The sequence below is a fragment of the Euprymna scolopes genome, chromosome 22 (assembly GCF_053919585.1).
Source record: "Euprymna scolopes isolate OS-2025 chromosome 22, ASM5391958v1, whole genome shotgun sequence".
Taxonomy (NCBI): domain Eukaryota; kingdom Metazoa; phylum Mollusca; class Cephalopoda; order Sepiida; family Sepiolidae; genus Euprymna; species Euprymna scolopes.
In genome coordinates this window covers 96,614,487-96,642,349 of record NC_136503.1, presented here as the reverse complement: position 1 = coordinate 96,642,349, position 27,863 = coordinate 96,614,487, and the positions used below count along the sequence as shown (strand labels likewise).

Below are 27,863 nucleotides of genomic sequence, written 5' to 3'. Positions count from 1 at the left end.
AAGATGCATAAACGTGGCACAATGAAACAACAGGACAATGAGCATTTTAAATAGATTTATCGACATATGTGTCAGGTTGTTGCAGGTGTCCTGCCGTTTCATAAAAATGTTGTTCTAAAATATGTTTTGATTGTTGGTAAAGAGTTATATATACTTAAAAAAGCACGTGTTCTGTTGTACAAGATAATGCCTATCGTTTTTTGCTCATATAATTTGTTCTCGTTTTTCAGAAGTGACAAATGGGTTGTCAGGTAAATAAATAGAACACTTTAGACACCTTATTCTGTTCGGCTTTAATCGAATTCAAAAAGTGAGTGAAGTGAATAAAGATAGTTGTGCTGTATATGGAGAAAACGCCAGAGCTGAGAGAACTGTTCGAGATTTTGTTGTGACGTGACCGCCTCCGGGAGCAGTAGGGCTCCCCATTGGGAGGGGGATTGAGACTCTTGAAAACTGAAGAATGCATGGCAGATATGATTGTTTTATTAGCAACACATGTCACCTTGAAAATAGCTAACGGAAATTGAGATTATATGAGAATATGAGCTTGATCTTTTGAGGGCTTGAGAAATTGGCAGATCGAAGTACACACGCAGGAAATCAAGGAGCCCCCTGAGATGACGTACTTACTTACCCTTAACCTGCCTACATAAGCGAGTCCACGCGCTATAATCGTGAGTTGGAGCACAATTGGAGCTGAAATTTGAAAGAAATGTAATGCCAATTGAAAAGCACTCGCCACCCCTCTCCTCGACCATCACCACCGCACAACTGAGAGTAATTAAATCTAATTTGGGCTCGGTAAAGTTTTGCCCCCCCCAAAAAAAAAATCAACAACTGAACAATTGTATATAAATGTCTATTATATTTTGTATATGTAACTTGAATTAACCAAGTAGAATAGATATATCTCAGTCTGTCTTTCTTTTGCGTGCATAAAAATTGATTAATTTCCAGGGTGACAGACCGACGAAGCAGCGACCTACCAACCCAAAGGTGAAGTGATTCTGACCAGATCGACTAAGTCCCCTGGGAAAAGCGAGCACAAGTCACCTTGGAGTCTTTGACCGAGGATTTACTCGCATGTGATCAGATCACTATTTAGGGATCGCTGAGGGTTCACCTTTACCAGACTCAAACACGGTAATTGTGACATCAATGATGCTCCTCGTCCCGTAATAAGATTGACGAAGACAGACCAACTCAGGGTTATTTTGAAGGAAGATGCCCATCAGACATGTAGAGGATTGGTTGAAAAGATAAAGTGTGATTTTGCGACAATTTCTCGCCACCTTCCGTATTTATTTTATTCAAATTCAACCAGCGCTTCTATCAAGAAACACAAACCCTAACATGAATTCCGCGTGACCAACGCACCGATCCGACATTTGAAAATACTACCGTAAAAACAACAAACGGAATTCTACTGATTCTATGCTCCAACAACAACATGGCAGAAAGTGAAAGAAAGATACTGATGATGAAGTGTATCTTCGAAATATATTTATAAATTTCAATATAAATTTCAAACAAAATACATATCTGTTCATTTTGTAATAATACCTTGTTTTGGCTTCGAACGTATCTACCTATTTATTGTGCACGCACACCCAATCTTAGCACCTTAAAGAAAATTTTGACGTAAGCAAGAATAACACAGGTGTCTATGTATGCAGGCGCACATATGCACATATATTTGCACACCAGGGCGGGCATGTATGGTTACCCGTGACCGTTTCTTTTAAGTATATATGTGTGTACGTGCGCATGTGTGTACCCGTGGCTGCGACCGCTAGTTGACCCTCTCCAAACAATTAACAACACAATAAAAACTAAAAATAAATAAACCGAATTATAGCCCCCCACCTCCAAACATAAGCGAACACCCAACAGTTCAAGACATACCTACCAAGAAATCACCTCACCAATGAGACGCTAAAAACTTTAACACTAAGACTCGAATTTTAAAGTAACCCCCTCCTCAAACCCCCAGATATTTCCCTTCCCCTCATGTATCCCTATGCCCTCAGCCACACCAGAAATGAACTTCCCAGACCCTCCCCCACAAGTTCCTAAAACCCCAAAACTAAAACATTATCGACATATCAAACGCCCCCCACCTTCCCTCCTTGTTCCCTTCCTCTCTTCCTCTTCCGCCCCACTCGCACCCCCTGACCTCATTCACTCTTCCACTTTTTCATCCTAAAATAGTGAAAATTTATGTAAAAGTCTCAGGACGCTACAGACGGCCAAAAAAAATGGCAGTCTAGCCGAAACAATAATGTAACTTATCAGAAAGATACAGTAATAAAAAATAAAACGCATATTTGCTCTACAACAGTATTGAACACTTTCTTCAGTTTTTATTAATTACCATCTCCACTATATATATATATATATATATATATATATATATATATATATATATATATATATATATATATATATATATATATAAGAAATAAAAATTACAATAAGTTTACCAAGGTAATCAAAATGGTAAACTTAAAATATATTATAAATATTAAAGAGTTAATTTTTACAAGTAATCTCAACCAGATGTAAAAGCTAAATAAAACCGAAAAGGAAATAGAGCTTATAATATGAACAAATGATTAATAAAACATGTTAAAAGACATCTTGAAAAAGAGTTAAAACATATTTAATCTTAAAAAGGAAGCACAAGATAAGTGGATAGTCCTTAATCCGCGGAGTTTCGAAGAAATCCCCTCCTTCTCATCAGAGGGCAGGAATTAGCAAAATTCGGGATCAGATTTTGCATGTAAAAGTTTTTAGTGAAACTACAAGTAAGTCACAGATCTTACTTGGTTAAAAAAAAGGGTGAGGTAAGGGGAGTAGGAGGTAAAAGAAAAATGATAAAAAGATTTCACATGAATGGATAGTCCGGTGAAGGGTAAAAAATCCAAGAATGGTAAAATCCAAACACGGTAGAATTTAAAATTTCCAATCCAACAGGTAAGTTCCAGATGGTCCAAAATGATCCAAAAGGCAGAATTCCTTGGAAAAAAATCACAAATGGAATGAGTTCCAAATCATTAAAAGAAAAGTTCAAATATGCACAGAAAAAGCACTGGAGAGAATATTTAAAACACGTCTGCCAAGGCTGGAGGAATATATATATATATATATATATATATATATATATATATATATATATATATATATATATATATATATATATATGACAACCCCTTTAAGAAACGCGTTTCTTATCGTTGAGCACTTTCAGTTGATTTAAAAAAAGTCGGTCAATTTAGCTCTTATGCGTAGATCATCGTATAACGATTTGATCACTGTCTGCCTGACGTAATGAACATTTAAATTAAAATGTTTAAAATTCAACGCTATTTAACACGGTTAATAGTAGCCGAATGGATACGGCCTCCGCTAATCGAGCCAGAGATGTCTCGTGTCGCGGGGTTCGAATCGTTCGACTGGTAGTAATCGTGACACCCTGCACTGAAGAGTCCCGAAAGGATGAAACACTAGTGTCTGTAGGTATTTAATTATTATAGTAAAAAAATAATTATATATATATATATATATATATATATATATATATATATATATATAATACAAATGCTATTTTTAGCTTAGGACACACTGATACAAACGTGTTTCATAACTTTTGTGTGAAAAAGAAATAAATGTCATTTAATACTCAAGCGTTACATATTTCAGGAAAAGCTATTTTGCATTTTCGGGTAACAGTTAAATAAAAATGTATTCTAATAATCATCACACACTAAAACATTTAAACATTAGTTTGACACACTAACATGAATTTCGTGATATATTAAAATGAATAACGTGATATATTAAAATATGCTATTTCCAACTTAAGCATGACAAATTGAGGAAGATCTTGAGGTTTACAGAGGAAAAAAGTCTATTTTATAGTGTTTTATCGCGGATTTCGATATAAGCAAAAAGAATAAATCCAAATTAGAATATTTCTGTTATATACTGGGTGGTATGGCGTTGACGTCGATTCTGTTTTGTTGTTGTTTGTCTTATGAAGAGTCTTAGTGTTTTATCTAGTCAGGGTAAATTCTATTTTATTAGCACCAAGCCTGTATTTTAACTATCCGAGATTTTTGAATATCTCGATAGATAGAGAGATAGTTCGTTTGACATTTATGCATATATGTTTGTTGTAAGGCGTCTAGTGAATGGAATGACCGCTGTTCATTTATCAATGAATAACGAGACGCTTTGTTATAAAACAACTTGTTTTATTTAATAAACATTCATATACGCATAATACGGCGGTGGATGTGGTGGTGGAGATAGTGTAGGTTGAGAGGGTGTGGTTGCGACCCTGACAGGCAATTTAGCGTCGTCTGTCCTCACCTCTCTGCTGTCGCTCTCTGACTGACTCGTTCTTTTATTCATCATTTTGCTTTCATGAATTTTCGACCTCGTAATCCGTTAACCAATTTACGTCATCGACCCACATTCTGACCGTCTCGGTGTTTGCTTTTGGTCTTACTTTCGGCCGAATTACGTCACTTTATTCCCGGGTCTCATTTTGGTCGGTCATTCGAACTTTGCTCCATTCAACGGTTTGCCCCGTAAACCTACTTGCGTCATAGGACCAGGTCATCCAATTCCAGGTTCCATTTTTGATGGCCCGGATTTCGAGTTCATTCGCACCTCTCTATAATATTTCTTCTTGATTTTTCCTTCTTACATAAAGTCGCTGTATGCCCTCTATGGCCACATTAATAACATTTTATTTTTCAAATCACTTCTAAAATAATTTTTCTATCAAGTGTCTTGCAGCATTTTATTTGTTGACTGGCTGTTTTAATCTTTGTACTTAATCAATATTGTGTCCTCTTCTATAATATAAATCTCACCTGTCTGGTTAAATGTATGTATGTATGTTTGTATGTTTCACAAAAACTTTCGACAGAGCAGACGGATTTTTACAAGATCAGTATTATGTTGAAGATCAACCCTTCGGACGACAAATATAAAAAAAAAAACTGGCTTAAAAACTTAATTCCTGCACCCTTATCTGGGCACTTTTCTACATGGGGGGTTGCTTTTTTCGCCGATATTTCCGGAATTCATCCCCTCTTTTCGATTGGCTAGATTTAATTTAAACCTTCGCCACTTCCGGTTTGGCGATGGGTGCAACAGCGAAGAAATAACGTTTGTTTTTTCATGTTCTTTTCCTCTGACGCGATTGGGTGCGAGTCTGTCTGTCTACTACCACATTTTCTTTTCTTTTCTTTGCTTAACACACGCCTCCAAACACCCGGGCAACGCCGGTCACCAAGTACAAAATAGAACGATAAAAAATAAGACTAAGGAAAAAATTCTTACATTCACAGCCATATTGTATGATACTAACGGGACCTATTCAAATGTAATATATTGCTATTGGCATTGTATGCAACGTCATTGGAGACGCTCCGATATTATTGTACCTATTTACTATGCCTCCCCACGGGACAGAGTTAGACACCAGGGTCGTTTTTTAACGTGGAGAAAAGGTACGAAAATAAAAAAATTGTCTCAGTCGTGAAGAACTGATCCTCCACCGAAAGAGAACAAGAAATGGAAGTGCAGCATCTGAAGAACAGATAGTATTTATTTTCTCCCCTCACCGAGCAAATTAGGCACAAGGCCAATTTTTAATGTGAGGAGTTAAGGGAGGGGGAAGGGAAAAAGGGGACCAGCTCACGAGACCAGCTCACGAGAGGTGGGAAATGGGAGCTGGTTAAAGGTCAGGCATGTGGGGTTGCCCCCACATCTGGTCTTTGCTTGCAGTATCTGCCGGAACAGATGGTGTTTATTTGCTCCCCCACTGAGCAAATTAGGCACAAGGCCGTTTTTAATGTGAGGTAAAAACCAGCTCCCCTAAAAGGGGTCACTCTGGTTACCAAAAATAATAATTGTCCCAGTATAGAGGGTTTCCCCTCCATTGACTGGTACAAATTATCTTAAGTGCAGCATCTGCCGGAACAGATACTACACTTTGATCTTGACCAAAAGGCCGGTGATATTATTGTAGCTTTTATTTTTAAACTGCAAAAGTATTTATCTAAGCTAGCAAAGACGTAGCCCGATCGTAAATTATGCGTAAATATGATATTTTAATTAAGATTTTATATATATTACTATAGAGTTAATGGTCTATAGATAAAAACAATATATCCATATGACTTGGGTGCATCAGCTTGAATCGAAACCGAAACTTACATATATATATAATTTAAATTACTAACTAGCTCTACCTACGTATTGAGCACTTTTGAAGTAAATACTTAAAGTTTACGCATAAATCTATACTTTCGTATATTAAATTTATGTGAATAAATGAAGTATATATATATATATATATATATATATATATATATATATATATATATATATATTTACCACCCCCCTCTTTCGGTAGAGCACTGTCGTAAATAATCTCACCCGCTACTTAATTGGCTGTAAATGCGAGGCTCATTCTTTGTATGTAAACAAAACGGGTTGAGCACTATAAAATTAGTTGACAAATGTTTGTTTGAAATAGACATCTGTGGAAGTTATTTACGAGCGCCCCTCACGTGGGTCGAACTACGGGCTATCAAGCCATAGTCATAGGTTCAATCATCGACTTTGGGGGGGGCTGTAAGTCTAGCCGCACTGATGAGTTTTGATACAACGAAACAATACTGTATGTGGATGACTATTATATATATATAAGTATATATATAATTACATATATATATATATATTTCTGTATAAATATATTTTCTTATATCAATCCTTATTTAAAAAACTCAATGTAATTACAGAGCAATATAGGGAATAAATGACAAAAATTTATATTCCAAAATTCATGATGTTGACCATCTTATAAGTTATTCCTTTAATTCTGTTGACTTATACAATTCTTGACAGTATCTGTTTCGTAGCGCAAAATCAATTACCTAATTATTATATCAATCAGGGAATCTACTATGCCCTTAACTCATAAATAAGAAATGGCAACAATCAATCCGACAAAAGGAATTGAATTGTTATTTGACATGATTAAAATCCGAAAATTGGAAGGGAAACTGCAAATATTTTTATATTTTTCCAGTACGCCTTATCAAATTTCTTCTGATGAGTTAAGGGCACAATAGATTGATATAATAATTAAGTGACTGATTTTGCGCTACGAAACAGATACTGTCAAGAACTATATAAGTCAACTGAATTAAAGAAATAAATTCTAAGATGGTCAACATTACGAATTTCGGAATGTAACATTTTTTGTCATTTAATTTCTTTTCTATCTCTCTCTATATATGTATATATGTGTGTATATTTGTATATAGAAAGTTGTTAGTTGAGACAGATCATTGGTACCGTCGGTTTCAAGCCCGATAATAAGGCCCGTTTAAGGTATCCTTATCAAGCTCTCTTCAGCCAATATTCGTCTTATTATCGGGCTTGAAACCGACGGTACCAATGATCTGTCTCAACTAACAACTTTCTGTACACAAAATATAAGTACGCTCTTAAAATTTGGATTTTCCTTTTAATTGAGCACTCTGCTGGAATTCTTTTTCCAAAAAAAACTAATCAATTAACTACTTAATTTACGCACATAAATTTATGCGTAAACTTAAAGTATTACTTCAACAGTGCTAAATACGTAGGTGGAGCTAGTTAGTAAGTTATAAAATATATATGGCGATTAAGCTACACTGAATATTCCGCGTTTCAATCACCATTATTCAGGCTTATGCGAAAATTTTGTAGTTGGATCGCGTTTTTATATACGCACTTTCTATTGACAATAACAATAGAAAATAAACAAATAAAATAAATAAAATAAATAAATAAATAAATAAACAATAACACCTATATATATGTATGTATGTATGTATGTATATTGCAATTATCATATATGTGTCAGGTCATGTCATATGCTACTGGTATCATGTAACCCATTACTACCTGCCTCATGGTCGGGTCACCGGCGACTAAACTGGTTCCCCCACCAGACTTGTTTGGTGAGGAGAGCGGCTAGTCTCCCTGAAGGATTAAAAACAAGACCTTCCAAAGGGCGAATGAACTCTTTTTCTGGGTCAACGGTCAACTAGCACCGTGTATATTTGTGTGTGTGTGTATATGTGTATTGGGGTGGAGAGGGCTCCCGTAAGCCGTGGTGAAGGCAACCTTTCTAAGAGAAGCAAATCTCTGATTTAAAAAAAAAAACATAAAGCGGAAGACCAGTACCCGCATTAAGCTGGTCTGCAGTTTAATTTGTTGCTGGCTATCTTGCTCTTGCTTGTTGCTGGATCTCAACATTTTGAACCGAGAGAGAGACTTAGCTGTCGTACAAAGCTAAGACTCTGTAACATCATATTTGTATAGATACTCCCTCAGAAATTTGGGCTCCTGGACTTTAAATGTCTGAGGGAGTGGCACTCGTCTGACAAGACGTTGCAATCATCATATACATATATAAACTAACATACAAAAAACATAACCTAGATTTAAAATAGGCGAAGACACTAGATATCTACGCTAAATAGCGCACACAAAGGAACGGTCAACAGGAGGTCAAATGAGGTTTTGTCCTGTAAGTGCCTGCTCATTGTCTGATTAGGAAGGGTGGTATTTATACTAGAAAGCTGATTGGCTAACAAAACCTCAATAGAAGGTGCGTTTATAAAAACGCGACACAACCACACAATTTTCGCCTAAGCCTTAAGAATCGTAGAGTGGATGCAACGCGGAATATTCAGCGTAGCGTAATCGCCATACATATTTTATAACTTATATATATATATATATATATATATATATATATATATATATATATATATAACTTGAGTTACTTCTGCTATAAGTGAAACCGAAACCAACTCTCATGAAAACTTCTTGTTAAGGTTTTTTATAAAAATAGATTACTGGAGTGCCAGCAGTTATAATTAAAACCAAAGCTTATGAAGACTTCTTGACAAAATTATCTAGTACAAGAGATAGACGTCCATGACAATTAAACGACAGTCCGTCGCGTGTAAGTCTGACACACAAAATAAGTAACATGGATTAGTATTTACGTTCGAGTTTTCCTCGCCAACTACCGGACAATATATCTGACATTTCCTATGGTCCTTTATTATGATAAGGTGCAGAAAACTAACTATTATGGTATCTTATTGATGCATAGTAAGGGATTAATAAGGATTAATAGGGATTAGGATTTGACACGCAAAATAAATAACACACACGTTATCCTATTCATATATAGACTAGCGGGACTTGGGGAAATTCCACAGGGGGATCATTAATATGTAATATAGGTGTTGGCATTCTGTAGATGTTCAGTGTAAATGAAGACGTTCTTATATTATTGTAGCTATTTTGTTAAAACTGCAAAAGTATTTATGTAAGCTAGCAGGAATGTTCGGCATAGCCGTTTCTAAAGTACGCTTAAATATGATATTTTAATTCTGGCGATGTCGTATATATTTTGATAGAGATATTTTTATATATTATAAAGTAGCGATTGCAAAAAAAAACAATATATATATATATATATATATACCCATATGACTTGGTTGCATTAGTTTGAATCGAAACCGAAATAAAAACTTGTATATATATATATATATATATATATATATATATATATATATATATATATATATATATACATATATATACAGTGATGATCATATTTATTGGCACGGTAAAATAAAAGTTAAATTTTGTCTAATAAATTCTTAAAAAGGGATTAAATTAAAGAAAATAACAAAGTATATTATGTATTTTTAACTGGCCTTTCCGATGCAGCAATCGGATTTTAGAAAAAATAAATAACAAAGGAACAACAAACATAATTGCAAAAAACCCTTGTTCAAAATTATTGGCACGGCTTTGTTTTTCTTTTAGTATCAGTATAATATCAATCAATTTCCGGTTTACGTGCTTTCTGAACTTTTTTTATAGCCATATTATGCTTGTTTAACGCTAATTCAGTGAATAATTTTTTTCAGATAATTTTTAGATAGCGATTTATTTAAACTATTATAAGTGACTAAATTATAATTTTCAATCGCCATGGTTAAAACTAAGGAACACAGCGAAGACGTCAGGAAGCTTGTTGTAGCATGCCATACCAATGGGGAGGGCTATGATAAGATTTCAAAGAAGCTAAACCTTCCCAAATCCACTGTTAGAGCCATAATAAACAAGTTCAAATCGCAAGGCCACGTTATGAGTTTAGAGGGTAGAGGGAGAAAAAGGATTCTTTCCCCAAGAGATGAACGGAAAATTGTTCGACAAGTAAAACAAAACCCAAGGATCTGTGTTGGGGAGATTGTTGATGAACAGAGCACCTCTGGAGTGAATGTATCTCGACATACAGTTGGTAGAGTTTTGAAGAGAGCTGGTTTAAAAGCATGTCGTCCGAGAAAGACTCCCTTATTGAAGCCTATGCACCTGAAAGCAAGGCTAGCCTTTGCAAAACGTCATATTGATAAAGATGTTGCATTCTGGAAACGTGTTCTATGGACTGACGAAACGAAAATAGAGTTATTTGGCCATAATAAAGTGTCTTATATTTACAGAAAATCTGGCGAAGCTTTCCTGCCTAAGAACACCATACCCACAGTGAAGCACGGTGGAGGCAGTTTGATGTTTTGGGGATCCTTTGCTGCCTCTGGACCAGGGCGACTTGTTAAGGTCATAGGTAGCATAAAAAAGGAAGATTATGTTAAAATATTGGATGAAAACCTGAAAGACTCTGCTAAAGAGCTCTCACTTGGTCGTCGTTGGTGGTTCATGCAAGATAATGACCAAAAGCATTCGGCTAAACTGACTAAGAAATGGCTTGAGGACAATCATATTAATGTTTTGGAGTGGCCATCACAAAGCCCAGACCTTAATCCAATTGAAAATTTATGGAGAACATTAAAATTGAGGGTAATGCAAAGGAAGCCTAAGAATCTTATTCAATTGGAGGATTATTGTCAGGAAGAGTGGGCTAAAATTACTACTGAAGAGTGCAACAACTTGGTTGTAAACTATGAAAAGCGACTGAGGAAGGTAATCAAGGCCAAAGGCTATACAATTGATTATTAAATAAATCGTGCCAATAATTTTGAACAAGGGTTTTTTGCAATTATGTTTGTTGTTCCTTTGTTATTTATTTTTTCTAAAATCCGATTGCTGCATCGGAAAGGCCAGTTAAAAATACATAATATACTTTGTTATTTTCTTTAATTTAATCCCTTTTTTAGAATTTATTAGACAAAGTTTAACTTTTATTTTACCGTGCCAATAAATATGATCATCACTGTATATACATATATATATATATATATATATATATATATATATATATATATATATATTGTTATATCCCGTTTTGACGGTATATAATAACATGACAAAATACGCCGAGTGGAATGCGTAACAAAAAGGTTTATTCGTACTTCGAATATTACACAATACAAAATGGCTGCTCGCCTTGAAGTTGATATACGCGTAAATGAAGGTAAAGGAAAAAGTAACTTAACGTGTGTGAGCGGAACGCTCGTCCTGGGAGCTTGGTTAATCCTGACTACACTTGGAGAGTGTAAGACGCGAGACGGTCGCGCTAGTGCGTACCACTGAACTGACTCCAAGACAATTCAAGACGCTCTTTTATACACCGTTTCGTATCCGGTGCTATCCGTAATTATGTCCCTTATAACATATATATATATATATATATATATATATATATATATATATATATATATATATATATATATACCTCGAGTGTCTTCAGCCACAACCGAAAACGAAACCAAAACTGATAAAGAATTATTGATGAAATTATTTATAAAAACAGTAGATCATTTGAGTGCTACAATCGCAGCGAACCCAAAACTTTTGACGAATTCTTGGTAAAATTATTTTTTACAATAAAAGGAAGTAGATTACATTCAATCGTCTATTGATTTCCCCATTTTCGTTTTTGTTTTGAACGTCTCTCAAATAACAAATTTGCCTGATTTATCCGGATCTTATTAATGCTTGATTGTAATATTCTTTGTTTCTATTCAAGACTTGCTTGATTTGAGTTTAGGAATTCGTTTTGAAATGCTACGAATGATGACCTTTTTCATAACTTTTCTCTGATGATTCTATTTGCCCATTGAATGATCGACTTACAACGATCAACGATAAATGCAGTTCTTTTTTACATAGGTATCACCACATTATCAAGGCCAAGAGGCCACTCAAGGATAAGGGTTAAAGAGTGTAAAGTAGAAATTGGACATATAGTAATCATTAGTAATGAAAATTTGGTAAAGTTGATAACTTATATGGAACGGCTCATCAAGAACTTATTTACGTTAGACTTGAACACAACCATATTGTAGTCAGCCGGAAAGCAGGAAAACGGAAGACAATTCCACAGGCGTGCAGTTCTAAGAAAGAAGCTTTGTTCATGGAATCTACGTTTAGGTTTAGGCACAGATAAAGAGTGGGGGAATTATTGATAGTGTTTACAGCTAGACGAGTGTTTCTTGTGAAAGTTTGGCGAGGGGGGACCATAGATTGAAGCTCAGTTGAACACTTTCCATGAAAATAACGATACATCAGAGACAAACTCGCAACATCTCTTCTGTGAGATAAAGGTTGCAAGGAAGAGAAAAGGACATCTCCTACGAGTCTACGAAGTCTATTTTGAACTCTATCAAGGCAGGCCAAGTCCTTTCTAGCAGCTCCTGTCCATATGTGGCAACAGTATTCCATCCTTGGACGTACCTGGCTCTTATATAGATAGAGAATAGCATCAGCAGTGAGATATTTACCGGATCGATAGAAAGATCCCACCATTTTTCCAGCGGCCTTGGCAACAGATTTGATGTACGTGTTCCATTTAAGATCAGGAGTAATGGTCAAGCCAAGAAGTTTGTCAAAACTTGAGGCTTCCTGAAGACGAGAGCCATTCATTTCAATTGATGCCAGATGTGGATCAGAATGTTGATGATGTAAAGAGAGAAGCTTGGTTTTAGATGCATTAAAAGTAACCAGCCACTCCTTACCCCATTGTACTACGTGCTCAAGATCAGAGGAGAGAGAATTGGAGAGAACTTGGTCGTTTACTGTCTTAGATGTGCTACCATTAATGGTAGTGTCGTCAGCATAGATGTCTACAAATGATGTAAGGATGTGATTTGGAAGATCATTAATGTAAATCAAGAAAAGATTTGGGACCAGGATGGACCCCTGAGGGACACCGGCATTAATACTGTGAGCTTCTGATTTTTGCCCCTCAACTACTACTCTTATGAACCTATCAGAAAGAAATGATTTAATAATTGAGAAGACATTTCCAGCAATACCATAGCTAGAGATCTTATGAAGTAAACCTTTATGCCATATCCTATCAAAGGCCTTAGATATGTCAAGAGCAATTGCCCTAGAAAGGTGACCTCCGTCGAGAGATTTGCTAATTCTATGCGATATAACTGTAAGCACATCTGCTGTAGATCTAGCAGAACGGAAACCATATTGAGTGTCACTAAGAAGGTTATTTTTGTTGAGATGGTTGATTACTTCTGTATTTAACACAGATTCCAGCAACTTACTCATGACGCACAGGAGACTTATCGGCCTGCAGTTGTTTAAGATTACGAACATGGCAGCATTGGATTACGAACAAGCCTATAGTGTTCGTTGTTTCACATGGGCAGCATCAGATTATTACTCCATTTGCTTACATATATTAAATATGAACAATAAACAATCTATAATATAAATTTCACCTGTCTGTTCTGTTTAAATGTATGTATGTATGTATGTATGTATGCCTAAAACTTTCCACAGATTCCAGGGATTTGACAAGACTGGTATTGTTTTGAATCTCGACCTTTCGGGCGCCAAATATTAAAAAATTGGCGAAAAATATGAATTCGTTTTCTACAAGAAAAGGCTGTTTTTTGTTCCTCAATATTTTCGAAAGTCATCTACTCTTTTTGGTTTAGCCTTAATTAATTTAAACCTTCGTCACTTCCAGTTTTGCGATGGACGCAACGGCAAAGATGTCACCTTTTTCACGTTCTTTTACTCCTACACACTACGGGTGCGAACCTGCCTGCCTACTACCCCTTTTTTACATTTTCACCCCAAACCAGGCATATTGCCACTTTGGTGCAGGGGGCTACTATTTGTGTCATTTTTTTAATGTATGTATGTATGTATGTCTAAAACCTTCGACAAAGGCGACGGATTTTCACCAGCCCGGTATCGTTTTGAAGCCCGACGCTTCGAACGATAAATATTGAAAAATTGCCTAAGAACATTTATTCCTTCACACTTGACTGGACATTTTCTACAATGAGGCTTCTATTTTTTCACGCCTATATTTTCGAAATATTCCCTCTTTTTGATTAACTAGCCTTAATTTAAAACTTCGCCGATTCCGGTCTGGCGATGGACATAACGGCAAACACGCCACGCTTTTTTTCACGTTCTTTTCCACGTTTGCGATGCAGATTCGAGCCTGCCTGCCTACTACCGTTTTTTTTTTGATCAACAGAAACCTTCAAACACCCGAGTAACGCCGGAACCTCAGGCTCGTAAACAATAAAAAAATACATTTTAATCTTTGTACAAGAAATATTTACCTTAATTTTTGAACTCCCAGACTTCATGTGATGTTGAACTTTGGGATTTACGGTTCCTAACAGTTGTCCAATCGATAATCTTTCGATTTAATACTTTATCTGAAAACAGAAAAAAAACAGTTCGAAATACTATTTGTCCATTGTCCATTGTCCATTAACAGATGTGATTAAGAAATTCTACCAGAATTTTAAAACTTTACACAAAATGTCAGACAAGAAAATCAGATCATATGGTATCATTGGAAGAATACATGACATAATTAAATCCTTCTTAGATAAGAGAAAAATCCAGGTTGTCCTCGACGGTCGTACATCTAAACAATACGATATAAATGCGGCAGTGCCTCAAGGGTCTATCCTGGGACCTCTGTTATTCCTAATATTCATAAATGACCTCCCTGACAAAATTACCTGTGAGATGGATATATATGCTGACGACACAACACTCTAAACAGACACGACAGGAAAACAAATGAACACATATCTAAAGAAATGGCAGAAGCACTAGAGGATGAACTCTGATCTGTAGTAGAATGGGAACATAAATGGATGGTCACATTCAATGTTGCCAAGACTAAACTCGTTTCCTTCAATAATTACAAGAAACCTTCTCTACCACCAATAGTAATGGCCAACGACTCTTTATCTGAAAGTACATCCTTTAAACTCCTCGGCCTAACGCTCTCAGGAAACATGAGTCGGAACAATTACATCGAGAGTATCGCCAGGACCGCTGCGAAGAAGGTAGGTTCTCTCTACCGTGGTAGAAAGATACTAACGCCCGAAAGTATCCTGTACCTCTGTAAGGCCACAATTCGTCCATGTATTGAGTATTGTTGTCATATTTTGGCTGGTGCATCTACCACTAGTCTCTCACTCCTAGACAAGGTTGAAAAGAGAGTCGCCAATCTTATAGGTCCTGAACTGTAATCTAAACTTCAGCCCCTGTCCCATCAACGAAATGTTGCATCCCTCTTCCTTTTCTACAAGTACTTTAACGGTGAATGCTCTGACGAACTGCAAACACTTGTTCCCCCTCGTCATAAATACCCCCGACAAACCTGACAAACAGCTAAATTCCACCCCTTCACAGTATAGATCCCTAGATATAAGAGAGCCTTCTACTCCAGTAGTTTCTTCCCCAGGACAGCTAGACTTTGGAATTCTCTGCCGGGCCCCTTCTTCCCCAACTGTACTGACATGCAGAAGTGAATCGACATCTTGCTGTCCAACTCCCTACACAGTACCCTTGATGCCCATGTCCCTGATAGTAGCAATATGCCTTTTTGGGGGTGAAAATGTGATAAAAAAAGAATAAAAGAAACTATAAAATAGAATACACATCGGGTTCGCTTGAAAGCCAAAACACAAAGCCATATCACCAAAATAAACAACTATTTTTCTTGCTTGAAAATTTATAATTTAAATATATTTAGGAGTCAAACTTCATCCTCAGTATTTTGTTTGTTGTTTTCTTCTTCTTTCTTGCCATATTCTAAAGTCGTAGAAAGGAAAGTCAGTTAGTAAAATTCCGCACGTTGCCTCTTGAAATTCCGGAACGTGCGTTAGCTATGCGAGATTAACGTCAAGAGTGTGAGTTCCGTTATGCAAGCGTTGATTTAATTTGAATAAAATTCAATACGCACCAGGTACGCCGGAAAGCCAAATGACAACGCAATATTAAAAAATAAACAAATATTTTACTTGTTTGAAATTAAGCATTTTATTATATTTCAGAGGAAAAGTCCATCCTCAGTATTTTGTGCATCTAATTTGACTCTGAAATATATTTAAATTATAAATTCCAAGCAAGTAAAATATTTGTTTATTTTCGAAGTATTCCGTTGTACTTTGGCTTTCAAGCGTATCTGATGCGTATAGAATTTTATTCAAATGAAATCAACGCTTCTATAACGAAACGCACATCCTTGACATAAAACAGCATATTTTTATAATGGTTAAAGAAAAATAAGAAGAAAAAAAGAAAGAATCAATAAAAGAAAGACTAAATATGTATTCATAAAGTTTGCAATTATGATGGAATTTCAATTCTTCGGTTTTGTGTAATATATGAGGTGTATTTAATAAGCTTCTAGACTTTTCTGTACATGGATTTAAAATTCATAGAGTATAGAGAATTCCGTATGTTATGGCTATACACGTTACGAGATGACTGACTAATTTTTATGATTTCATGTTGAAATGAACATCTACAGCAGTAGTTGGAATACACCCTACGCAAGCCAGATTGCCACAATAACTTATGAAATGCTTCAGCCTGCTTTTGGATCGTTTGACGAAATAAGGAATTTCATGGATAAGGACTGTCGTGTGTCTATAGAGACAATAAGTGCACATTCTGACGTAGTATAGAAACTGTACAGACAGTGATTTCTGAACAACACATAATACAAGATGTTCCCACCATTAAACTGAACGTTAAAGATCTTTAGAAAACCGTTGGTTGGTTGGTTGTTTTTGTTTTACGGCATATCAACCATTTTCAGGTTATTTAATGCCGAATCCAGTGACTTTGAATAACAATTTTAATAGAATATATATATATATATATATATATATATATATATATATATATATATATATATATTAAGTAATGTGATTTACAATTTAAAAATTTGAAAACAAATTTTAAAATTTAAAAATCAAATTTTAATTAAATAATATAATTAATTTAATATAGATAAAAAGCTATAGCAAACATCTAAATGACTACTTTAAACACAGTTCCTGATTTCAAAAAAAGAAAAACTAAAAGATTCATCTGCCTTACTTTTAATGCTAGGTTTATTTATGGTGTCTTTTAAATTCAATAAAAATCCTCCTAAATTTGCTGATGAGGAGACCGTGCTTACCAAAAAAAACTATATATAACTGTTCTACATAACTTCATGTATACCACAAATAAAAAGCACGGATTTCCGAAACGATCGTACAGATAATTGACTTTGTTGTTGTTCCTTCTTATGAAACTGATTTTTAATTTAATTAAGATTTGATTTTTAGATTTTAAAATTTTTTAAAAAATTTTTAAATTGTAAATCACATTACTTAATATTGATTTAGCTCTAGGACATTTAACTATCGAGCTTATTATATATCTAAATTACAACGAGCATTTCCTGTATTTTAATTAAACTAGTAATTTCACTGTTACATTGAAATACACTTAGCTCTTTAGACTATTATTCTAATCTCCTTTAAATTATATATATATATATATATATATATATATATATAATGTGTGTGTGTGTGTGAATAAAAAGGAAAAACCTAAAAGAGTAAAAAACAAAAATAAAATCAACGTTTCGTCCCCATTTCAGGGGACATCATCAGGATTTCTAGGCAAGGATGTATAGGAAAGACGGTCATATCACATGCGAAAGAGGAGAAGTTTGGTTCTCTTTCTGTTCTGGAAATATAATAAAATCAACGTTTCGTCCCCATTTCAGGGGACATCATCAGGATTTCTAGGCGAGGATGTACATGCGAGGATGTACTGGAGAACAGAAAGAGAACTAAACTTCTCCTCTTTCGCATGTGATATATGACCGTCTTTCCTGTACATCCTCGCCTAGAAATCCTGATGATGTCCCCTGAAATGGGGGACGAAACGTTGATTTTATTTTTGTTTTTTACTCTTTTAGGTTTTTCCTTTTTATTCACATAACGTCTAAAGCATCATTTATATCTTGCTTTATTTTATTCATATATATATATATATATATATATATACATATATATATATATATATATATATATTAAGTCTGTTTCTATATAACCCATAGTTGGGACCCTAACAGGTACTACCACTCTGGGTCAGAGTGGACCCGGGAGCAATGACAATTAAAAGGTGGTTGCGCACTTCCCACAGCCCGCAAACTGAGGCTTCACCATCGGATATAGATTAAGGTCATATCCAAGACCTTTAAGTCATGAAGCCAGTAGAGAAGTGGAAGTGTAGGAAAAAGAAGTTGGGAAGGAGAAAAGTGTTAATGTAGGTGTATTTGTGTCAGGGCGTCATCTTCCGACAGCCTGATCTAGTTGCACCAGTTAGAAAACCGAAGGAACTGAGCCATGCGTACAAGTTTCTAAACAACTAATCTTTTTAAGTAAAAATACTCGAGCAGAAATCGAAATCAAAACCTAAAACCTTTTTTTTTTTACACAGTGATCACCACTTATCAAGGCACGGAAGCCACTCAGGGATAAGGGTTATTGCAAGTACATTACGTTAGTGTGGAGATTTGATGAAGTGTTTACTTAAGGGGGCGGCGGTTCATTAGGAATTTGTTAACGTTGTACTTGAAGACATCCAAGTGATAGTCCAGTGGGAAGCAGGCAGACGGAACAGAGTTCCACAGGCGTGCAGTTCTAAGACAGAAGCTTTGTTCATGGAATCCACGTTTTGATTTAGGCACAGATAAAGAGTGGGGGAAAATTTTCACAGTGGATTCTGCTAGACGGGTGTTTTTCGTGAAAGATTGGCTAGGGGGGGGGACCAGAGATTGGAGTTCAGACGAGCACCTGCCATGGAAATAACGATAAAACAAGGATAGGCTCGCAACGTCTCTTCTATGGGAGAGAGGTTGCAGGGTAGAGAAAAGGGCACCCCCCACTAAGCCACGAAGTCTATTTTGTACTCTGTCAAGGCAGGATAGGCTGTTTTTAGCAGCTCCTGCCCAGATATGGCAACAGTATTCCATCCTTGGACGTACGTACTTGGCTTTTATATAGTCAACGACGATCACGATAAAACCCGCTTAACACAATCTTTCAAAGGTGTTTTCAAATCGTGTAAACAGTTAACACCTACTTACAGTGAGTCAGGTACGATTACAATTAGGCAAGTTTGATACAATCTTTAAAAATGTTTTCAAACCTACTTCTTCTTGACATAATGTATCAGTCATATAAACGATTCACGCATGCGCATTCATGAAACAATCGACAAACAGATAAAAATCCTATGATCGCTAAGTACCAATTTTTTAATTTTCAATCTTCAGCAGCACTTTTTAATGATGAAAATCGATTTAAAAGTTCTCCACACGTCTGAATACCCTAGATACCAAATCTCAAGCCAGTAGGTCAGAAATGCGTTGAATATAAATGTTGAGAAATTTTCGCACTCAAACAATCTTACTTTATATATATATATATATATATATAACGTTTTCATATATATATATATATAACGTTTTTCATATATATATATATATATAAAACGTTTTTAATATATATATAATGTTTTTCATATATATATAATGTTTTTCATATATATATATATATATATATATATATATATATATAACGTTTTTTTTTATATATGCACGCGCACAAACCTACACGTATACACAAATATATATATATATTTAAATAGTTTCTGCGGGGTACAAAATTTTATTATGGCTATGTAAAGACCAACTTTAAACTTGTTCGAAAACATTCTTTTTATACATATATATTTATACATTTTTTTTTATACATATATTCCCCCCTACTTTTTCATCTCCGATTCATTGTCCCCCCCCCCTTTTCTTTTTTAAAACGTAATTAAGCTCGATTTTAGCTCTGTTGAGCGAGCTTCGAAACCGGTCAGCTGACGCATTCATTTTTATTTTTTTAATTTCACAATCTAAAACAAAGAATGTTTTCGAACAAGTTTAAATTTGGTTGTCTCTATTTTTGAGATGAGGTGTTTTCATTGATTGAGATTGTCGGACTGACTTCCTCATCTTGGTTGTTATTGTCACAACGTTTCGGCCGTTTTGCCCTCCGGCCTTCGTCAGGTGTTTTGTATCGAACTGGGGAACCGTTTGTTAGGAGTCTCGAACCCAACCCTTTAATTTTATTACGGGGGTACCGTGTTCGGACTCCAGCTAGGCTTTGGGACATAGTTGCTGATTCTCTGTTTTTTATGTCCTAGTGACATATGGCCGAGTGGTCCTAGATGTTGTATCAAAGTTTACAGTTACCCAAAAGGTGCTGAGTTTAATCCTGAACGAAGGCAGTGAAAAAAGTAACATTAAAAACAGAGAATCAGCAACTATGTCCCAAAGCCTAGCTGGAGTCCGAATACGGTACCCCCGTAATAATAATAGAGGGTTGAGTTCGAGACTCCTAACAAACGGTTCCCCAGTTCGATACAAAACACCTGACGAAGGCCGGAGGGCAAAACGGCCGAAACGTTGTGATAATAACAACCAAGATGAGGAAGTCAGTCCGACAATCTCAATCAAAGTTTAAATTTTGTCTTTACATAGCCATAATATATATATATATATATATATATATATATATATATATATATATATATATATATATATATAGCCGCGTTTTCCGACATGATATAATATTGCTATCACCCCAATATATTTACATCCTATCTTTAAAAATATTAACAAAACAAAAAATTAAAAAGAAACACTTTTCTTTTACAGAAGAAATCATATTTGCGAACGCTTAGGTTAAAATATATTTTATTTATTATTAAAATAACATATTGATATCATTTTTACATACAAAAAAATATATTTTGTGAAAATAATGGTTTGCAAATTGTATTTTTAGGCTTATGATATACTTTTTTAATTTCATAAATTTATTTTCTGACAAAATATGTGAACGAATTACGGTAAACAAATATTTCGAAAATTATGCTCAATTAGTTTTGTATCGCTTTTCCGATATATACAGGGTTGAAGAATAAAATTCTCACCGAGGAAAAGACGGCATGATTCCATTTCCGTTGGATGAAAAACTGTTTTTCTTTTTTATATTATGTTTTCTAGTTGGCATTTGTGTACAAATTTCAAGAGGGATAGGAGCCTTCTATCATGTCGAAAAGTGACACACTGTTAAACGACTGAGATCGGTGACTTGCTGCTGTAAAATTCATGCTCTCCAGGTTATAAAATCCAAGTTATAAAACAGGACCATTTCCAGCGCCTTCAAAATGCAAATCCGAACGGTTCAACGCTTAAGGACATAGCTCAATGAAATTTCGCGCCACGATTATGTTCATTAAAAAACAAACAAACGATAAACTGGGACATGTTCTATTGTGTGAACTTTTGAGTTTTCTTTCTTAGATTTGTTTATTGCTGTAGGCCGGATTAATTACATTTTTGTAAAGATTTTTTTTTTACAAGGTAGTCACCACTTATCAAGGCCCGAAAGCCACTCGAGGATACGGGTTATTATGTGTACAGTACGTTAGCGTTGGAGATTTGATAACGTGTGCTACTTCAGGAGGCGGTTCATCAGGAATTTGTTCACATCGGACTTGAAGACATCCAGGTTGTAGTCACGTGGGAAACAGGCAACCGGAACAGAGTTCCACAGGCGTGCACTTCTAAGAAAGAATCTTTGTTCATGGAATCTACGTTTTGATTTTGGCACAGATAAGGAGTGTGGAAAAATTTTGACAGTTGTTTCAGCTAGGCGGGTGTTTATCGTTAAAGATTGGCGAGGGGGGGGCAGAAATTGGAATTAAGACGAGCACCTGCCATGGTAGTAACGATAAAACAAAGACAGGTTCGCAACGTCTCTTCTGTGGGAGAGAGGTTGCAGGGAAGAGAAAAGGGCATCACCCACTAGGCCACGAAGCCTATTTTGTACTTTGTCAAGGCAGGATAGGCTATTTTTTTGAAGCTCCTGCCCAGATGTGGCAGCAGTACTCCATCCTTGGGCGTACTTGGCTCTTATACCGATAGAGAATTGCATCAGGGGCGAGATATCTTCTGGAGCGGTAGAAGGATCCTAGCATTTTTCCAGCGATCGTGGCAACTGACTTGATGTACGTATTCGATTTCAGGTCAGGGGAAAAGGTCAAGCCCAGAAGCTTATCAAAACACGGAGCTTCCCCTAGACGAGAGCCACCCATATCAATTGATACCAGATGAGGATCAGAGCGTTGATGATGTAAAGATAGGAGCTTGGTTTTAGATGCATTAAAAGTAACCAGTCATCTCCTCCCCCACTGTACCACGTGCTCAAGATCATAGGAGAGAGACTCAGAGAGAACTTTGTCATTTACAGCCTTTGATGTGTTGCCATAGATGGTCGTGTCGTCAGCATAGATTTCAACGAATGATTTAACTATGTGTTTTGGGAGATCATTGATGTAGATCAGGAAGACAGTTGGGCCTAGGATGGACCCCTGAGGGACTCCAGCATTAATATCGATGGCCTCTGATTTCAGCCCATCAACTACTACTCTTATGATCCTATCGGAGAGAAATGATTTTATGATCGAGAAAACATTTCCAGTTGTACCGTAGCTGGAAATCTTGTGAAGTAGGCTCTTATGCCATAACTTATCGAACCTTATGATGTACCTTTGATATGTCAAGAGCAATTGCCCTAGAGAGGAAGCCTTTGCCAAGAGATTCGCTAATCCTATGAGATATAACAGCACATCTGCTGTAGATCTGGCAGAACGGAAACAATATTTCATGTCACTAAGAAGGTTATTTCTGCTGATGTGGTTGACTACTTCTCTATTTAATATGGATTCCAGCAGCTTACTCATGGCACACAGGTGACTTATTGGTCTGTACTGAGAGGGAGAGGACTTATCACCTGAATTCTTGAATAAAGGGCATACTGATGAGATTTTCCAGGGTGTTGGGAAGCACTTCTCTTTAAGGCAACGTGTTTAAGAAAAGGTGGGGAACATAGTGAGTGTCAGCACATAGAAGTATCAGCAAAAGCGGAAGATGGATAGTATGCGCATACGTTGATTTGAGAAAAGGAAATAAAAAAGAAGAAAAAAAGACAACAGGTGCTCGCGAGGGAAATAAAAGTTAGCGTCGAAGAAAATGGCCGGATAAATAAGAAGAAATAAAAATGTAGCAGCAAATACATTTTGAAGAGTTACCGAAATAACGTAAATAGAGGGTGACCCCCCCCCCAAAAAAAAAAAATCCAGTGGACATTCAATTGTTTTCCTGAGCATTTCAAAGTCAACAGAGAAAAAATGCCAAAGACCCTAGTGTTTTGATGTGATGCTTTGAATATAATAAACTAGTTATGACCAAAGTTTCATTTCATTCGGAGAAAACACTAAGAAACAAGGGCTTAATTAGAGTTGTGGCCCGTTTTTTGGGGTCACTATATATATATATATATATATATATATATATATATATATATATATATATATATATATATATATATATACAGGGTGACACCCAAAAAACAGAGGGCATTCAATTGTTTTTCTGAGCATTTTACAGTCAACGGAGAAAAAAAGGCGAAATACCCTAGTGTTTTGATGTGATGTTTTGAATATAATAAACTAGTTATGACCAAAGTTTAATTTTATTCGGACAAAACACTAAGAAACAGGGCCCAATTTGAGCTAGGGTCGTTTTTTTGGGTCTCTCTCTCTCTCTCTCTCTCTCTCTCTGTATATATATATATATATATATATATATATATATATATATATATATATATATATATACAGGGTGACCCCCAAAAAACAGAGGGCATTCAATTGTTTTTCTAAGCATTTTACAGTCAACAGAGAAAAAATGCCAAATACCCTTGTCTTTTAATGTGATGTTTGGAATATAATAACTAGTTATGACCAAAGTTTCATTTCATTCGGACAAAAAAGAAACAGGGTCTAATTAGAGTTGGGACCCGTTTTTTTTGGGGGGGGTCACCCTGTATAAAACAAATTCGACACAGATTTGTATTTATATATTTCCTTTCCTTTTTTGTGTTTGTTTGTCTGTTTGCGACGTAATGGCTACGTTACACTTTTAAAAGTTCATATAGGAAACCTTAGTCTCCTTCGAATAAACTCCACCGGCTGCAATTCACTTGTACCGTCCAAACAAACTCTTGAAAGTTCAATGAGTGAGCATGTAAATTACCACAGTCATAACGTTTTCATTTCCTTAATCGTCTATAAGGTTTTTATGCGGGCTTAGATAATAACCGGAAGTCATATGAAGTAAGGTCTGAAGTATATAAAGAGTAAAGACATATCTTTATGCCCTTTATTTCTGATATTTTCTGAACATTTTTGGGAGAAACTCCGAGAAAATCTTTCGCATATTCATCTTCTCGCGAATGATTGTGTGTACATCTCTCACACTGGCATCAAACTGTGTACTTATTGTCTTTAAAGACACACGACTCTCTTTATTCATGAAATTCTTTATTTGGCTAATCAAATCTAGTTTTCTGACATCCTTACTCCTTTCAAACTACTCATCATCCCTCGCAAACTCCCTGGCTTTCTTGAATCTCTTTTGCCACTCAAACACTGAACGTTTATTCATGTTTGATAGTTAAAACTCAGTCTGGAGCATTCAATACATTTCTGTGGCATTTCCCCAAGTTTAAAACAGACTTTTATTGCATATCGTTCTTTTAAATTTCCTTTCGTCTAGATTCCATTTTTGAAATTTACCAGTTTTAACAATCAGACTTTAGTAAGTTGTATTTCAATTCCTGCTGTAGCTGTTCATTTGAATATGAAATCATAAAAATACTTTAGCCATATCATAAGGTGTATAGCAAAAACATATTTAATTTTAAAGACTTTATTAGAATTTTAAATGCCTGTAGAAAAAAAGTCTGGAAACTTTATTGAAGGCACTTTGTAAACCCACACGCATGAACACACACAGCACACGTGATATATTCTGCTTATAGCATAATTGAGCCATTGTCAATTTTCTTTAGCCCATGCTATTGAATAATGACACTTAGAAGTACATGTGGCTGGTCAAGCCACGGGTTCGTAATCATACATCGAATTCGATTAAGAAAGTCAATCGGGTTTGACATCATTGATCTTTGCATTGACCACATACAACGTGACCTCAAAAATGCCAACTACGGTACGATTAATAAAACTCCCAATTATTTTGTACGATCCGATCATATTTGTTAGAGAAAGACGTCACTTTATGCGTCATCAGTTTAAGTCATGAACGTTTATCAATCTCCCTTATCATTTTTGAATAATAAACACGAATACGTCATCGATAATCAGTGCAACGTGCTACTTTCTTTAAATACTGTCCTCTCTTCTTACACACGATTTTTCCTCAGCGAAAGATTTAATAAAAATAAAAATGTATATAACTTACGCACAAATATTGGTTGGCTGGTTGTTTTTGTTTTACGGCATATCACCTCTCTTCAGGTTATTTAATGCCGAATCCAGTGATTTTCAAGAAAACATTTTAATAGAATATATTTGTTTTGTTTTTTCAAGTCGGTTTCTATTTAACCCATAGTAGGGGCCCTAACAGATACTACCACTCCGAGTCTGAGTGGAGCCGGGAGCAATGGCAATTAAGGGGTGGCTTCACACTCCCTAAAGCCCGCAAGCTGGGGCCTCACCATCGGATATGGTTTAAGGTCATATCCGGGACTTAAGTACAAACAGAAAGAATACGTATTAATCATTAAAATATATTAGTCCTCGCGCGGAAGCGCAGGACACAAATTTTTTTAAATAATAATAATAATAGAATAACGATAACAAAGTCATTCGATAGCGAGGACTACTATTGAGCGCAACCAGTTATACACTCCTTTTGAAATTTTCATCTCTATTTTTTTCGTTATCAACTGAATATATTTGATGAAACCTATATGAAATATGTTCCTTATTAAATTGTAAAGATTTTCTATTCTGAAAGAAGTTTAAAAATAAATTAATCTAAAAAAGTTATTTTAAAGTTTAAAAAAAAATCAGATTTTCTTATTATTCAGACAGGTATGACAAAGAAAGAGTTGCAAAAAAAAGTTGTGGAGTGACAAGAATTACAAACTGAAACAGAGAAAATATTCAGACCTGTAATAATACAAAGAGGGGGTTGCAAAAATGAGTTGTGGTGTGAGGAGAAATACAATCTGAAATAGAGAGTAGCAGAGTTTTCATAAATACATACAAAATCACATTCATCTTTTTTAAATCCAAATTAATAAATTAAATAAAACATAATCTTAAAAAGGTAGGATACAAGTTAGAAAAGCATTTCTTCCAAGGCATGACAATTCTTAAACAAAATGTTTTTACTATAGGCTTTAAAAATAAAGGTGCAAGATTCAATTTGAATTTTATTTATCTTCAAAGTGCACTTTTATACATTTTACAAAGTAAGGTATTAAATTTGCATACCTTACTTTGTAAAATGTATAAAAATACACTTTGAAGATAAATACATTTCAAATTGAATCTTGTACCTTTATTTTTAAAGCCTATAGTAAAAACATTTTGTTTAACAATTTTCATGCCTTGGATGAAATGCTTTTCTAACTTGTATCTTATCTTTAGTGGCTTGATTTCAAAAGTGCAAAAACAATATTTGGACGTAATTAGCAAGAATCGAAACCGTAGCAAAATATGTTTCCCCGCCAAGTGAAACGCATATGAATTGATTAAAAATAAACTAACATGAGAGTACAATAAATATCACGATTTTTTTTCAAGTTTGACACATTTTTGATTCTTTAAACACTATTTAAACCAGCTAAAGACGCAAAAAAAAGAACCGTCTGAAAAATTCAATTATATGAGGACCCCTAGCGTCGTTTTGCGGCTTTTAGTTTCAGCGGAGAGAGAGCTTGAAAATACGGACGCAGACAGACATATAACAGTTTATATATAAGATTTTAATTCATGCAGATTTCTTGTTTATTATCATGAAGTCAATTCTTTAATGACTATGATGATGCAGGTCCGGGATATGACCTTAAACTATATCCGATGGTGAGGCCCCAGCTTGCGAGCTTTGGGGAGTGTGGAGCCACACTTTAATTGCCATAACTCAGAGGTCCACTCTAACCCGGACTGATAATCCCTGTTAGGGTCCCAATGGTTAAATAGAAACTGACTTAAACAAAAAAAAAACAATATATTCTATTAAAAAATTGTTTTTCAAAATCACTGAATTCAACATTAAATAAAATAAAAAAGGTTGATATGCCGTAAAACTAGGGTTATACCCACGGAATATTCTTACCATTGTTTTGACTCGAGTATATATTCGATAGAGCTAGCCACAGTTAATCAACTGAGGACCACACTACTCTATGTAAAAGCATGTAAGATATCAACGGATATACACTCGAGAGTCACAACAATGAACAGATCATGCTGTTTTCATAACCCTAATAATAACTTGCCCCGTAACCCTTTTTATCAATCTCGGT

At 35.3% G+C, this 27,863-nt stretch overlaps 1 protein-coding gene across 1 annotated transcript in view; it reads right to left on the bottom strand.

The window, feature by feature from the left end:
• LOC145243549 (type-1 angiotensin II receptor A-like) overlaps positions 1–27,863 on the bottom strand; it is a 1,077,320-nt gene that overhangs the window by 76,050 nt on the left and 973,407 nt on the right. Inside the window, exon 4 of the mRNA XM_080106527.1 lies at positions 14,655–14,753. The gene's annotated coding sequence lies outside the window, so the exon portion shown is untranslated. The remainder of the gene's footprint in view (positions 1–14,654; positions 14,754–27,863) is intronic.